At 41.0% G+C, this 12,437-nt stretch overlaps 1 protein-coding gene across 8 annotated transcripts in view; it reads left to right on the forward strand.

Moving 5' to 3' along the window:
• UNC13B (unc-13 homolog B) overlaps positions 1-12,437 on the forward strand; it is a 205,960-nt gene that overhangs the window by 9,145 nt on the left and 184,378 nt on the right. The gene's annotated exons all lie outside the window — the stretch shown is intronic.

Below are 12,437 nucleotides of genomic sequence, written 5' to 3' on the forward strand. Positions count from 1 at the left end.
TAAAGGAAGCAGGTGGTGTTCTTCGTGAGATTGTTTGGCCTCTTCATGCTTCATGTGATTTGTCTTTGAGTGTCGGAGAGGTCATAAATTACTAGAAAGCTGAGATTGCCTTTGGATTTTGGATTTCTAACGTTACCAAAATCATAATGCCATTTCATAGATTAATAAAGTCAAACATCCCTCAACCTTGAGCTCCTGATCTGAACTTAAACTGGTAGTGTGTGACTTGAATTTGGTATGCAACATGGATATGGATTGGTAGGGAGGAAAAAATGGACATGAAACAGTAGTTTTATCTTAGCCTTTCCAAGGTCTAACTTGCTGCATGTGCACAATTTTATTAGATTTTGACTATCAAATTAAGTAAGTGGAGTCTGTGTATGCTCCGTTTTAGTAGGAGATTTTTTTGATGAGATTAACTGCTTAGAAACTCCATAGTTATAAGGCCAGAATGGATTGTTATAATCATCTAATATGACCCTCTGTAGTACATAGTATTTTAAAAATATAATAGCCTAGAGTCTAACAGAAAAAGATCAGATTCTGAACTAAAATTGATGAAGGATTTTCTATGGTTCTTGGCTGCTATATGTTGATTATGATATGTGATGGATTTTTACTTTTTATGCTGAATTGGTTTACTAGCTTCAGCATCAGAACAACAAAATCAGGTGTGTCTTTCCTTAGGTTGGAGAAGCTATTATGAAAGTTGTGCTCCTTGCCCTTCTGGTACTTAAGGATTGGGAAAAACACGGTTTGATAATGTCTGTAACTTGAGTAGAGGCAAGTGGATGTTTAATTATGAGTAATCTCACTATAATAACAAGTGTTTGAATATTTTTCCATGGTTAAAAAAAGATCAAGACATGCCATGACCTATGAGATCTCAGTGTTAAATCAGTATGTTGTTACACTTTTGCTAGGTGGGAGGAGTTTGGTTTAACAGAACTCCACCGACAGGCCTTTACTTCCGTTGTAAACTCGAGTTTGAAGTTACTGTTCTGTGTAAGCCTGGCACTTTAATCAACTTTAGAAACGTGTTCAGGCTGTATTGGAGGAGAGTAGCACGTGACAGAAATTTGAATGTATATGAGTTAACCCTGTGAACGTGCCCTGGGGGCCTGCACTGTATATTTCTTTTTCCTCATGGAATATCAGGGGAGAGCTGGTGCTGCAGTTGAAGTTAAGGTTACCCTATGCTGAAAGACAAGTGCTATAGTTATATGAGGTAAACAAGGTAAAACATTGGAATTAGTAGTGAGTTAGTTTTCCTAGAGGATGTGAACACATTAGTGTTATAAAGGAGAATGGGAAGCTTGTGACTAAAGTGGTGGGAAGGGGACTGTTAAGTTTAGGACTCAGAACTAGCCTCCAGAAGGTTAGCAGGAGTCACGAGGAGTGGGGATATGAGGGAAACAGAGATGTTGGAAGGGCTGTCCTACTCTAGAAAGAGAGGAATAGAGGTGACTGGGAAAATTCCACTGTGGTTTGGTGATGCAAAATTGTAAAGCAGCATTAGTGTGGATAAAAGAGAACCAGCTGGGCTGAAATTGCTTTGGGAAGAGCTGATAAGAGATTTTGCTGTGATAGCACAAGAGATCTACTGCACGTAGTCCAGGATTTAAATGTGGGTAAAAATCTCATAACGTGGTTAGAGCAAAGTGTTTCTGGGTATTCTCAGTGTGAAAGACTGACTCCCCACACTACAGGATGTATGCTGTTGGCTGTGGCTGGGATACAGGGAGCTGTGTTATCTGACAGTTTCACTATCAGACAATGACAAAGGCCATAAAATTGATTGAGTGAACTGTACATGTGACTTTAAGAGGTACAGAAGATGCCTTGGGGAAGTTGGACATGGAAGTGAACTTGGTTTTGAATAATCACAACTGAAACTAACTTAAGGTAAACAGATGAACATGTAGGTTAGCAATTGTCAAGCCTCCAGGGGAGCTGAAGAAGCTTTTTGGTGAAGCGAGGAGGCTGGATACGGAGGAGAGCATGAAATTCAGGGAAGCTACAGGGGTAAATATTAGCGTCTCAAATAGCAGAAAAGGCTCCACCTATGAAATTACCCCAGAGCTGATGATTCACCTGTTCATTACGTCAGGATATGCTGAGCAAACAGAGAACCTCTGAGAGGCGTGGGCAAAATAAAAAAGCAGTTCGTGAAGGAAGGTGTATGTTGAGGATCAGGAAGTTTAAGGCTAAGACAGGGGCTTCCACCTCAGCAGATAGGGTGGCATCTTGCAAATGGTAGTAAAAGAGGTGATAGAAGGTGCTTTCATCACAACCAGCCTCCACAGAGGGAGGAATCAGACTTCTGTGCATGGGGACGGGGAGTTGTGTAAAGATGGGCTGGGTATGGTCCCTGGACTATAGGAATTGTTTCTTATGAAACTGAAAATGATGCACAAGGGTGGGAGTAAAAGTTTTAAATATTCTTCATTTGAGTCTGATAGTCTATATGCCAGAGAGCTGAAACATGCAACACTTAAAATCTGCCAGCAGAAGTTTTAACTACAGCTGCAAAGAAGCAGTGACCTCGCCTAACTGGAGAGGAATAGACTTGGTTTCTGTGTATAGGCAGGAAGATAAAGAAGATGAGTCATAAATGGGGGTAAATATGGATCTTAACTTCAAAAACAGGCAGGACTGTGACAATATAGAAAATTTAAAATAAACTGTTAGGAGAGAATAATAGAAAGCAATGTGGAAGGGTATCATGAAATGTGACGGCTTTGCAAGAGGAAGATTTTTCTGGGCTAGCTTCTTTCTAGATTAAAGCATGCATCTATTTGTACTTCTGTAGTATCTCACAAATTCTATAGCAGACTTCTTTTTAAAGAAAATTGGAATGGGAAAAGACCTGTAAAGAGTATAAGGAGCTGCCTGTAGCAGAAACTAGTAATGTTACTAAGGCTAGTGGGAGAAGCAGATAAATGTCTTACACTTGTGTCATGGCAAGAAAGAATACAAATATGTGTGTCAAAACTGTTCTTAAGAAAAGTCCTGATTCTGATTATATAGTAAATTTTGAAGCAAATAAATATAATGCAGGAAGGACTCAATGACCCCTGAGGAGAGTGAGAATAAAAATGAGTTATGTTCTGTAAAAAACCTGTGCACTTAGAGGCATTGCTGAGAAATGAGAAACTTAGTGAAAGGAGAGATCTTGGGGAGTCCTCTGCACCATGCTGATGGAATCTGGGACTTGTGTCCATTAAAAACATCAGGAAATTAAACATGGAGGGGGGAATAGTGTGGACATAACATACAAAAGGTGTATGCATGCCATTAATTAAAGCATTGGGTGGAAGGTAGGAATGATTTTGAATGGTGTAAGTGGTACAGATACTGGTAGAAACAGCATTAGAGTTGGGGATCCCAATAGGACCCTTCCAGCCTTGTGATCCTCACTGCACTAACTTCATTGTGATGTGAGTTACTGTTCTGACAACTAATTGCTACAGACAAGCTGTATATTAAGGTAAAATTTTGATTTAGCATCTTCCTTATTTATAAATGTTAATGACAAGGAGAAGTACCTACATTACTCATTTTTTACCTAAGGCTGTTTCTTTTGGTTAGTGCTTTAGATTCTTATTTAACATGGTGGATATTAGCATTATTTTTTATGGAGGCCCGTATGCAAACAAGCAGCGTGGTTTCCAGGAGGGGCACGCTCCTGGTTAGTAGTAATGCCTTCTTATGATTCAGTTCTTTGTATACATGCCATTTCAAACAAAAGTATTGGCAGGTGGGTTCTAATGTGTTTGTGAGGTGCAACTCCTTTAGATGGCAATCTGACTGTCCTATTTCTGTAATTTGTGGGTGTCCTTCAGGAACTAGTATTGTCTGAGAAGTTTGCGAATGTCAAGATTAGGATCAGACTGCCAAAGGTATAGTTTGCCGACCGTGTTTTGTTATTAGGTCTCCTGTTCCGGCCTGGAATCTCATTACAGTTACACCATAATTCATACCCTGACGAGTTCTTTTACTCTTTCTTAATTCTCACACTCCAACTTATTTCTGTCTCCTAGATATTAATATTTTCTCTGTTTTGTGTAGCCAAACAGGTAAATATTAAGTAACATAATAATAATATTTTATTAATATTTTATTAATATTTTAGTTAAAAATATTTTTCATGCTAGACAAATTCTGCTTCATTATTTGGTGTGGTAAACACAGGTACTGTTTTACCAGGAAGCTTATTACTTAGTGTAGCATGATGGGATGTTTTTGCTTTAAAAATACATATATAAAAATCTACTGAATCCACCCCAAATGTGCTGCTGCATTATTTTTGATTTGATGAATATTCTAGGTCTCTGAAGTTAAACAGTGTTATTTGTTAGTATCATTTTTTTTTTTATCTCGGTGCCTTTCAGGACAAGTTTGTGCTCAGTCCTGCTTGACAAGTAGCCGTGTTCCAGTTGGCTGAGTGCTTGTAATCTTGTAGCTTAAATTGAAACCACCAGAAAATAGACCAAGGCTGTGATTAGGTGGCAATCACTACTGGTGTGGTTAGTCAGCAACTCTTTTTCCAGGGTGCATCTTGTTTACACAAAGTCTGAACAGGGAGTGTAGAAACCTGAGTCACTGGGGAGACTGTTCAGGTGACTTTTGTTGACAGGAGAAAAGCACATGCCAGAGGACAAGTGATTTTGTTCTGTCATTTCTGCTCTTTCCTCTTTGGTGCTACAGACCTTGTGTCTTCTAGCAGCTGTTACTTTGGCTGTGTGATTTGACTTAGTAACTTTGGCAAGATTCTAGTAGTTCAAGTGGGCTTTACCTCTGTGTACAACTTCTGAGCAGAAGCTGCATGTGCTCTGTGTCTTGGAAGAAATGATTCTGCAGAGAGGTGTATCTTTTTTCAAAATACATACACACACCTACCCACCCCCCCTCAAATCTGAAGAAACCAATTTCTCCATTCATCTGGTTTCTGAATTACTGTTAAGGGTTTTTTGTTAGGTGTGCAGTTTTAAAATAATTTTTATATTTGCCATTTGGGTTTTTTTCCCCCACTAACACTTTTATTATAAACTAGTTGTGCTGTTGCTTTGTCATTGAAGTCAGTTTACCAGCTCAGACTGGCTCCTAGCAGATTTGATGCATTATCAGTCTGTCTCTGTTCCTGCCTTCTGGTGCAAGGATATGGCTTTCATTATGCATATTTCCTTAGTCTTTGGCAGCTGGAGGCATATGTGAGTTGCAGTCTGTTTTGTGTAAAATTAAGTAGTGTGGGTTTTGTTCCCTTGATCAATTAAGGCATTTTCAGTAACTTAAAATAATATATTTCTGTGACTAACTTAATGTATTTCTGAACCTTGCAGAATTTGAAAGAAGGGCATATTATGCCACTGAAAATTTGAAGCCTTCTTTCCTACTCTGTCCGTTAGTACATATCTTATATCTTTAAAAATTCGATAAGATTTGGTGGATGGTTTTTTTTCCACGATGAAGCACAGATTCAGGAACAGGGTGCTGTCTTTTCTGATCATAAAACAGTTAAAAATTCAGGAGGAATCTCTAACCTGTAGGGAACCCTGTAAGGCAAAATGACCAAAACCCAATCGAACAGAATGCGCCTTCTGAGGGATTCAGACACACAATAACTCGCTATAGTACACTGCACCCAAGCTGCTTTTTGACTAATAATATTAAGGCTGCAGGAGAATATTGGAGAGGCGTGGCAGCTTGGATTACTGTTGAGTTCACCTCTTGGTTGGGGAACCAGGTCGCCTGACAGAGCTGTCTGTGTTGCCAGCGTCAGGAGGATTAACCTCTCATAATCTCTGTGATTTGAATAAGGGATTTTGTTCTTGTCCTCACTGCTCAGTTCAAAGCAGCTGCTGAGCAGAAACTTCGGTGGATCTTCAGAAATGTGTTTGTGTTGGTCAGCCAAAAAAGGGAAGAAATAGATGCTGCAAGGATTTCTCCTGGCTGTGGTTTTTAGCAACTGATTTAAGTATTTGTGGGGTAAATGTATATAGATGGATTTAGCTGTTCTCTGGAATCAGGGAAGTTGGCTAAGTCTTCAGTTTCTTTTTTGTTTGCAAGGTGTTCTGTTACACAAATAGTATCAAATACGTGTCTCCATCGCCACACTCTACTTCCCCAGCCCCCTTGGAGAGCAAACTTTGGATAAAAGCAGTCTTGTAAGCACATCATAACAAAACTTCAGTCTGTGTTTGTTTTCCCACTTCTCAAGAAAAGTATAACTGATCCAGACCAATCAGTTAGAGGTGATGCTCACCTGCCTGTGCTAAGTCAAGCCAAAGCTAGGAGGGATTACTCAGTCAGCTAAGGTGTATGTGTTTGCCCTTGAGGACTGGTGGTGGTAGTAATAAGGTACTTAGCTCTCTGCTTAGAGCCCCACAAAACTCAAAGGATTTTCTTCTATATGTTGTGGTTGGGGGGGAGGTTCTTCTGCTTTTAAAAAACCAGACTCTGTTTGCTGTGTCGAACAGGTAGCAAAGCATCCTGCCTTGCTTTGATAGTCCCTTTCTTCTTGATGCAGAGTGATATGAGTTTGGTTGTGTTGTGTACTTTAGAATATCCCTTACTGCTGTCAAGTGACAGCAAATATGTATAGCAAAAAGGCTAAACTATGAAATAAGGTGTGTGAAGCGTGTATGCCCCCTTGCTTTTGAAGAACTACCAAAGTAAAATTCATGTGAAATTGCTGGCACCCTTAAGCATTGATTATATTGGTGATGGAGGAAGTTTGTGGTAGAACAGACTGTGTGAAACTACTTTGAGAAGTGTTACCTGTGGGTCCTAAGCCTGGGGGCATGTTAATTTGTAGAGTAGGTACTGCTGTGTCATCATGTCATGCTCTTTTCTGGAAATTGTCTAGATGTTTGTGTGGATAAGATACAGGCTAATGGACTTGTTCTGCAGCCCTCACTCTCAGGATGTGGTTTCTCTTAGAGCAAACTCCTGCTGAAGGTGTAGAAGAAGCCCCTTGGTCTGCAGGGCAGAAGACTGGTTTGGGACCAAGTGCAAGATGTCATTGATGTCAAAGTGGGAGCTCTAGCATCTAATTTGAGCAGTGAGACTGTCAGATTTACTGAAGCAACTGATGTTTTGGGAGCAAGGAATTACATCTCTGACTGGCATTGTCATGATGCTGGTAGGGGGAGAGGCAGTAACCAGAAGGCAAACATCTGTGTGACAGCAAAAAGGGTCTCTGTGGCACCTTGCTTGTGTTACTTTGTGGAGGAATAGGACTGACACTTCAGAACTTTTTCTTGGTGAAGAAAACCATCTGAAGATAGTTTGGATGCTCCGCTATGTCTCAGAGCTTGGCCTTTGGCTCAGGCAAGGGGCTGTTGAGGTGACAGCTAGGAGCAAAGTGAAATTTCAGGTAGATCTCTGAGAAGGTTATGAAGGAGCAAAGCACAATTCTGAATAAGCATCTGAGGATGCTGACTCTTGCCTTGCTGGAACTAACTTGTTTGCATTGAGATTGTGATTGTTGCCAGAGAAGTTGAAAAGATGAGTAATGAGGTAAAGGGCTCTCTGCAGAACAGTGTGCAGGCTTGGAGGCACCTTGTGCTCCAGCACTTGTTGTGGGACTCTTGAGAGCTGGAACAAACACTTTCTGCACGGCCTTTAAGGATAATAATGAGATGCATTGTGTAGAGGGAAGATTTTTTTTGTCTGGACAGTGGGAGGCTGTCATTTCAGCAAGTCCCAAAGTGGACAGAAGATGGCTTATGAGTCTCAATTATTGTTATCATTACACACACAGACACACAAAAAGATTACTTACCTAAAAGATTACTTTTCTGAAAGATGGCTTGAATTCAGGGGGTTAGTCTGCTTTGTGCTGACTGGATAAGTGTCCTGAGACTGCCTCCCAGCCAGCTGAACTGGGGGACCGTGCAAGCAGGAGAAAGGGGGTTAGATACACTCAGAGCTTGGAAGAACACCTGCAGTGATGAGAAATTCTGAAAGAGTGTTCTGGTGTTGGGAATTCCACTCCTCAACTGCCACCTCCTCCTCCTCTCTCCTGCTCAGTTTTTTTCACTACACAAGCTGCCTGGATGTAGAAGCTTCTGCACTTTTTCTGGTTCCAAGTGTATTTAATGTAAAAACTGGAAAATATTTAATGGGCTGTTGATGCTCTGGATTCACTGGCAGTAGAGATTTGTTTCGGGAGGTTGTTCAAGACCTGCATGTTCTAGTTTCTTTATTGCTTCCAGCATCTGATTCTAGCTTTCTTGGCTGTTATGGTTCATGAATACACTTCCCCCCCAACCTCCTCCGCAACAGAAAAAACAATAATGTCAAGCTTATTTCAGCTACTCTTTATCTGAAATCAATTGAATGCTTCCTACTGCCTTTCAGGAAGCTTTTCCTGGAATCAGCTGTAAGTAAACTTCTTGCAGCTTCTGTTTCACAGCAGAAGTTCCACTAAGTGCTAATGTTTAATGTAATAAAGATTTGAGCTGTGGTTTACCAAATAGCTTATCAATGTTTTAAGCATTTTATTGTTGCGATCTCTTGAGGCTTTTTTGGATAAAATGATTGGCATGTTTTAAAATGCTGGATTTCTTTTGCAGTGCTGAATGATCAGGGTGTACCGTATATATTTTAGCAGTGTGCTTCCTGTTCTGTGCTGGGTTTTTAGTAAAATCAGTGTATTTACTCAAAAGTTCAGAGATGAGGGTACTTGTGAGTTTTGGGACCTGTTGTTTGGGAATCTCCTCCCTCCCTTCCTCTCTGTGAACCCTGTCCTAGTTGCTCTGCTTCTAATATTGTTTTCAAACAAACAAACAACAGCCTGACCTTGCATCCTGATACTACTTTCCTGAGAAATGCTGGTGTAAGAATTTGGAAGAGCAATATGATGTCTGCATCAAGGAAGGAATCAGTTGCTAACTTCTTTAATTTTTTCTTTTGAATGTAATCCTCTGTCACAGTTGCCATCTGTAAGTTGCATACGTAGTTTAAATTCCATTTTTCCTGTTCTATAGTTCCCTAGTAAAAGTCAGTTTGTGTTTGAGATAAGTTTCATTTTTCTGTCCAAAACTGTTCACAGCTGCAATCCCTATATCTTCTGCAGCACTACTTTTTTTTTTGTTGAATTTCAGTAGTGTTTTCTTCATGTGTGAATTTCTCTTGGTGAAATAGTTCAAGGAGTATTTCAGGCAGGTGAGTTCTTGAGCTATGCAACAAACAAGAATACATAGGAAACCCTTCAGTTCAGGAAGTTGAAAACCTGTGTGATGTTAAGTCAGTGTGTCAAATCAGATCTGGAAACAGATTAACCTGTAAACGAGACCCAGATGTGTCTCTTAATTGTCTAAATCTATTTTGTCATTGAAAGTGTTTAGAAGTCTACTTGCAGTAATTGCCTAATACATTAAACCAGAATAGAAAGTAAATTGCCAACCCTTCTGTCACATGAAATACCTTTTAGAGAAGTAGAAACTTTTAAAGAAGGCTGATTTTGCTGATGAGAACTGATTTTTATTATAAAATAACTGCCATAGCCAAACAGTTCTTGCCAAAGGATTTGCAAAGTTTATCTGCCCCTCCAGGTATACTGTGAGAATGTGGGGAGTCTGTGCAAATGCCAGAAAGGGTTTCCTACAGAGTTGTTAAATTTGTTCTGTTTACAATAGCTAGTACCTTTGGTATGGATTGAAGAAGTGGAATGCTGTGAAGCTATGATGCAAGCTGAGCTATGCTGTACATATTTACTAATTTTTACACAAAAGCTGAGTTGAAAAGTGACAATATTTTCAGGAGGTATGAGATGACCTGCTTCACTGAGGGGATCAGACTGGATGGTTGAGCAAAATAGTTATATAAATCTTTCATTTTATAACTGGATCAGCACAGTGTGTTAACTATGGGTTTGGTCAGGTTTGTGTTGATTTGCCGTCATATTATCCTTCAAACTCTCCCAAGTTTATGTGCATGAAATATTGTGGAATCGTCCAGATATCCAGTCACTGTGCTGTGTTGCTCTGATGTTCGTAGGCGATGGCACTAATAGAGACTTAGACACAACTGTAATATATGGCTTTTACATATAAAAGCTAGGCGTTTTCTGCTTAGGTTTCAGGACTTTGCTCACCAAAATTCATCCCATAAAAGTGAAAATTCTGGCAAGAAACAAATGTTGGTGCCAAATTTAGTGACAAGAAACAGGCAGCAATATCCCCTTGGGACTTAGCTGTGAGCCCAAAGTTCTGGCATGTCTGGACTACGGAGGGGAGTGAGTGGGCTGCTGTCTTCCTGTAGGTTGTGACTCTTGTGTGCATGCATGCCCTGGATCTTGACTGACCAGAGAATTTACAGAGGAACAGGGGAGCATCTAGTGAGGTTTGGCAGTGTGTAGGAGTCACTGGGATGTGTACGTTATGTAGTGCCTGGAAGTCCTCTATGAAATGGTACTGAACCTTGAATGAGAATACTGGGTATGTGTCTCCTTATCACAGAGATTTGGAAAGCCCTGCAAGCAGTCACATGTCCAACTGCTATCAGTCACTGTCCAGTGGGCAGGAAGGGTGGAGTGGCTGGTAGAAAGCTGTTTGTTGGAAATTGTATTGTAAATCAAATAAACTTACTAGATTTGTGTGCCTCTGGACAGGGTAATGAATTTGCAGATCATCTGAGCAGGAAGATGCTAATTCATGTGAATTAGGAAGGATTCTAATTCATTTTCAAGACATCTGGCAATACAGAAATCTCTTGGGTAGATCAATTTGCTATCACAGACTACAGATTAAAAACTCTCTTTTGCCCACTCCCTTCCTGAGAGGAATCCTTGAGTAATGTGAGTAATGGCTGGTTGCTGAAGGGAATGTATCTTCGCTTTGTTTGATGTGGTTCCCAAGGGCTTGAGAAGGGCAAGTCAATCTGTCCTGTGGGCATTCAGAGTGGTCAAATTGAAGAAAGCTCTTTGCTACATGATTGGAAAATGCAATATGTAAGTGCTTTGTGGTATGTTGGACTTTTTTTTTTTTGTTTTCATTTCTATGAACTATTAAAAATTAATGGACCCGTATCGCGTCTATTCCATTTATTCCGGACTACTTATTAAAGCAGATCGATCCCTCGGTTCAGTTGAGGTAAACTTGGCTGTCTAGGTTCCCCCACAGTTGTCTGAATCAAAGAGGTAATGGATTTTTGAAGGACTGTTTCAAGTACTAAATCAGAAAAATTCTGATTTAGGAGCAATATTCGTTCTTGGGACTCTGATGAAAACCTACATTGTTTTCCTGCTCTCTGTCAGTTACTGAGCAGAGTGGCATTTCCCAGTGGCTCTTCCTTCTGGCAGCGGAGCAGTTCTGTGGTCGTCCCAGCCCTCTTTTCACATTAAGCAATAACAGAATGTTATCCCCCGTGCACTGTGAATTCAGTCTCAGCTTTTAGGACTGTTGGTCCATGAAGGTACCCGCTGTGTTTCCATCACATCATTCTCAAAGAGAATACTGGGGCATAAAGTACTTTCTTTCCTGCTAGAGTGGAACAATGTTTATATGTAAACCAGTGGTTTGTTTTGCCTGGCAGAGAAACAAAGTACTGAATGTGACTTAGGTCACATTCTCTGTGAGTCTCAGTGGCCCCTGAGGCTGCAGGAGCCTTGACTGCAGGAGCCACCCCAGCTCTGCAGGGCTCTGCTGGGACAAGTTGGAGACCCTGCTGGGGCTCTGCAGTTACAGCAGAAGCTGTTGAGATGCTGCTGAGTGTTGGGTCCCCGCAGCCTCCTGTGCAATTATCCTTCCTCCGAGCTAGTTCAGGAAAATCTCTTCCTTCTGAACGTAATTTTACTCTAAATGTATGCGAATGCAGTGGAGCCTTTCTTCTTACACCTGCCTCAGGCTGGGAATATCAAGGTGGCTGTGCCACATTGAATCTTTGGACTTGGAAAACCACTAAACTGCTGTTTTATCCAGCTTTTCCTTACTTAGGAATTATGAAGGGAGGAGAAGAGTTTCATGGCACAGTCAGTACTGCTGTTCTGCTACAGCACTTGCAATTGCAGTTAATGGCATAACTGATGCTGTTGGGCTTTAATAGGGATCGTGTGAAACAGAACAGTGACTGAGTTCAAATCACAGGTGAGGTCACTTCATGGCCTCTGCTTCATCCAGGCTGGAGCACCTTTTGGGTTTGAGTAGCGGGAAAGAGAAGGGCTCCTCGCCCTCAGGTGGAATATGAGAGTGTGTAGAGGCTGTACATCTTTTGATCTCCAGGGGAGGCTGAGAGGTTCTGGAGTCTCCCTCCTTGGAGGTATTCAAGAATCCTCTGGACTCAATCCTGTGCTGTGTGCTCTGGGATGACCCTGCTTGAGCTGGGAGGTTGGACCAGATGACCCACACTGTTCCCTTCTGACCTGATCCACTCTGTGATTCTGTGAGAGATCCTTGTGTGTCAGGGTGGAATCTCCAGGGACAGAGCAGTCC

Source organism: Catharus ustulatus, chromosome Z (assembly GCF_009819885.2).
Source record: "Catharus ustulatus isolate bCatUst1 chromosome Z, bCatUst1.pri.v2, whole genome shotgun sequence".
Lineage (NCBI taxonomy): Eukaryota > Metazoa > Chordata > Aves > Passeriformes > Turdidae > Catharus > Catharus ustulatus.